Below are 4,751 nucleotides of genomic sequence, written 5' to 3'. Positions count from 1 at the left end.
TCTTCTTGTGTTCAATCGCCTCAATTTGGACTCAATGCCGCTATCTGCTGTTCGGACGGGGAATTACACGCTGTCCAGGCATAATAGACGCTGTTTTGCAAGTGATAGATACTCCATGTCAAATATTACTCCAATACAAGTGAAAGTTGCTCTGTCAGATTATTACTTGAGTTAAAGTACTGAAGTACTTGCTTTTAAAAATACTGAAGTATTCAATGTACTTCTTAAAAAATCTCAAAACGTTGTATTTTCACAAAACATAAGTGCAGTCAAGAATACATAGAAGTACATTCTGTTACATTGTGTTTATTTAGAAACCATTTCTTGAAATCTCTAAAAACTATACCATGGAATAAAAACAGAAACTAAGTTACTCCAAGCACAGACAACTTAGTTTGAAATGTTCATCCTGAATGAAACAAACGTTACGTAGCTCAACACGCTTTCTCAGGTTGGACAGTGAATATGTGTATGTTTGGGCAGAGTGGGAAACAGGGAGAATATTTCAAACAATACGTATCATTCTTCATTTCAAAAACCTCTAACACGGGCTGAAGATATGGACATGGGTGGAGAATTATAGCCATCATTACAACCTCTAAATGAACTGCCTGATCTGAGTGAAATCTGCTATGTGTTTGCTCAGCGTTCAACCATGGAGACGCACGATATACAGGTATGACTAAACTACTAAGACAAACAGAACTACACAAACACATTTTACTGTCTTAGGGATCAGAAAAGAGAAGGAAATTCATGAGCTGAAAGCAAAAGTAGTGAGTAACTAGAGCATTGATAAAAAATGTAGTGGAGTAAAAAGTGCAATAATTTTCATCTGAATGTAGTGGAGTAAAAGTAATAAGTAGCCCAAAAAGTAGTACTCAAGTAAAGTACAGATACTCAAAAATGCACTTAAGTACAGTACCTAGGTAAATTTACTCTGTTACTGTCCACCACTGATTACATGTTACACTTTTGTAAAAGTATTGTGGTCACATGTCATCTGAGAGGGTAGGTTAGAAAGTGTATTATATTACTTTTGAAAAAAAAATGGTTGCTTTTAACCTGATTACTTTTAAAAATATATATTTGGACACAAATTACATTATAAGTATATCTATACTCACAGACTCCCCCAATTCTCCATGAATACAACTTTTATCATCTATCTTTTATTTTGAGGCTTTTGTGCCTTTGTTGAGAGAACAGGACAATGGATAGAGGAGGAAACTATTAGGAGAGAGGGGAGTATGTCATGTGGCAAAGGGTCAGGGGCCAAAATCCAAGCTGGGCTGCCCGCCTCAAAGTCCATAGCCTCTGTACATTGGGTGTGTGATTTGATCACTAGGCTGAACCACTGCTCCCTATAATATTACCTTAATATGACTTACATGACTTTTGTTGGTTTGAGACAAGTTTAGGAGAGACCATTTGTTTAGTTTTCTTGTTCTATCTAGTTATCTACAAGCCTTGTGAAGTGTTTGCAGTTGTAATCATAAAGAGTTAGAAAAAATGCCATAAACTAGTGTAAACATTGAAATACAAGATAGTACAAAACTGAAACTACTGTACTCACTTCAAATATTTGAACACTTAATGTCAACAGGTCTGTTTTATATTCTAGCACACTGCATCACGGTTTAGTGTGATGCCTGTATATCTTCAAGGGAGGTAATGACAGGGAAATTAAACAGTATAATGTCAACTTGGATTACTAAATCTCGAATAAACCCGCCTCTTATCAAAACTGCCTTGAGGTAATTGGCAAGTGTATTGTCCTCCCTTAATCAACACAGTTAAATCTGTCAGACAGGAACAACAATACATTTTCCCTATCATGCAGCTGTCCCCCCTTTGGGAGTAGTCCAAAGCCCTGTTTGCCCTTGGAGGAGCAGCTATGAGAAGCTTCTTGAAAAGTACAACATAACTTTGTGATTGTTTCCAAGATACAGCCACAGAGTGCAAAATAAACTGATTGCCATTGACTGCCTGGATATTAAGTGAAGCACATCTACCAACCATTTGCATATTTTACACAACTGGCTGGTTGGTGGTGCTGTTTATGTAAAATGAACCAGAAAGAAAAAACATGTACAAGACTGTGTGATAGTATCTTAAAGGTCAATTCAACAACTAGTATTTAGTAACCTTGTATAACACCAATTCTAAAAAATGTGGGACACTTTGTAAAATGTACATAAAAGAGATATTTTTGGGGTTTGCTCATAATTTGAATCTTGTATTGTATTGAACATTTTGGACTGACAAAATATAAAATGTTACATTTAAAACAGTTTTTGTTTTATGAAAAATATATGCTTTTTTTTAAATTTGATGCCAGCAATACATCTCAAAAAGTTAGGACAGGGGCATGTTTACCATTGTGTGCCTGAGGACCATCCATATTGTTTTTTGGCCTTGTCACTTTTGAGATTCCCCCAGATTTTCTGAATCTTTAAATCATAGTATATTCCCGTAGATGATGAAATTCCCAAATTCTTTGTGTTTTACACTGAGGAACATACATCTGAAACTGTTAAACTATTTTCTCACACAGTCTTTCACAGAGTGGTGAACCAGTTCCCACCTTTACTTGTCAGAGACTGAATGCCACATCTTGAATGCCCTTTTCATATCCATTATGTTGATAACCTATTGCATCCTAATCTAATTAGTAGAGAGATGTTACTCCAGGTATTCCCTAAATTTTTCAGTACTTTGTTATCCCTGTCTCAACTTTTTTTGAAACATGTAGATGACATCGTGTTTAAAATTTGTATTTATTTTTCATAAAGCAATAACATTTCTCAGTCTCAGCATCGCATAACTCTGCACTATTTTCGATCTAATATAGAGTTAAAATGACAAAGTACATTTTTACACAGAGTCCCTTTGAAGGATAGCATTTAGCTTCCCCTTGGTATAAAATTAACTGTTAATGAGCTTAGAATAAGTTCTTAAGTTTTCTCTGTTTTTAAAAGAGTGTCCAACCATTTCAAGGTGTTTAATCATGATACTGCAGTCGCAACACAATCCTATTGTCATTGCATGATGACTGGAAACTTTGCAGCTTGATATGATGCCAAGTCATTTCTACTTTACATCCTGTGCAGATATAATTAAGATAGTGCTGTCTCAGAGGAGGACCTTATGTGTACATTCAGTTATGACAGAGAGAGAGTGTGTGTGTGTGTGTGTGTGTGTGTGTGTGTGTGTGTGTGTGTGTGTGTGTGTGTGTGTGTGTGTGCCTGTGAAACCCAACTAACTTAAAAGATGTAATTTATTTTTAATGAAACATTTTCAAAGTTTTTTTTAAATATATTAAAAATTAGTTTATAAAAAGTGTTTTCAGCCTTACTTACAGGCCTTCGTTTCTTAGCAAATGATGGACTCAGTAGATAAAAAGTGGATAAATGTGCAGTGTCACATGAATTACAAACAAGGAGGCTCCTCTATAAAATCATTGCCCCATATTAATTAAAAATTACAAAATTAAAATACAATAAAACCAAATAATAACAATAATAATAACACTTAAAAACAAAATAAAAACAAACAATACAAGTAGAGAGGCAATAAAAGTAGAAAGGTAAAACATAAAAAATTAGAATAAATTCACAAAATAAAAGCTATATTATAAAGGTGTGGACATGCATATGGTAATATATGGTAATATAAGAATAGTAGAACCAGTGTCAAATCTTGTAGAAGATTAAAGGATGAAGATTTCCTTATGTACTCATAACATGTTACATTATAGAATCTTACAAGTCACAGTTTTTTGTAAAACCAGCTTTAACAACTTCCTGAGAATCATAATGAGGTTAAGTGGTCTGAATACTCAAAACCAAAGCAGTGATTCCAACCTGCAAACATCCAACTTTTGCCTGAAATGGGCTTATAAAAATATAAATATATAGAAGGAAAGCCTTAGCAATCACCAAATAAACAAAATCTTAACCTGTTAACTATTGTATTAGTTCTCATTGACAAACCCAATGATATAATGATGTTGTTTGATTATATAATCAAAAGGAACAAAATTCTTTGTGGTAATATTTATTCCTGTACTTATTTGTTATTTGTAGAGAGTTAAGGGTTTGTTAATGATTTACTTGCCTTTCAGATGTGAAGCAGATGGCAAGTAGGATGACGCAGACTCTTTGTAGAACATAACTTTATGCACAGTCAAGGTTTGAAGTCATTGTAGGGCCACACCAAGGCATACTCTTAAGATCTCTAATTTATTTCAGTGTTATTCCATACACAAGGCTCCTAGGCCGTTGGTGTTTGTCCATGTTCATGAAAATCTCACATTATCCTGGTTTTGACTTGATCTGTCACTTTTTTAAAAACATTATTATATGTTGTTAATATTATAATTACTTGCAATATATGATTTTAATTTGTGGTTGACAAAGAGAGTATACATTTGAATGACCCGTTTAGAACAGGCGGCTTTGACAGCGTCAGCAAACTCATTTTATTGATGCCAATGAAGTAATCTAAAGTCAAGTGCAAACCTATTTGGTCATTAAAAGCATAAGGAGGATGTTGGAGTAATTACTGGACATGTGAAAGGCGTGTTTCAACACCCATTCAGCATATTTGCCATGTGTTTCCGATAAACCTTCACTTCCTTCTTGAAGAAAGTGGGCGTTAGCAAAATGAATGTACCCTCGATATAAAGGGTGGTCAAGTGCGGTCTGACCATTACCTGCTTTGGTGACTGAAAGCTCACACCGGCAACC

This window comes from Notolabrus celidotus, chromosome 6 (genome assembly GCF_009762535.1).
Source record: "Notolabrus celidotus isolate fNotCel1 chromosome 6, fNotCel1.pri, whole genome shotgun sequence".
In the NCBI taxonomy this organism is placed as follows: domain Eukaryota; kingdom Metazoa; phylum Chordata; class Actinopteri; order Labriformes; family Labridae; genus Notolabrus; species Notolabrus celidotus.
The sequence above is the reverse complement of the archived record's forward strand: the minus strand, read 5'-3'. Positions refer to the sequence as shown.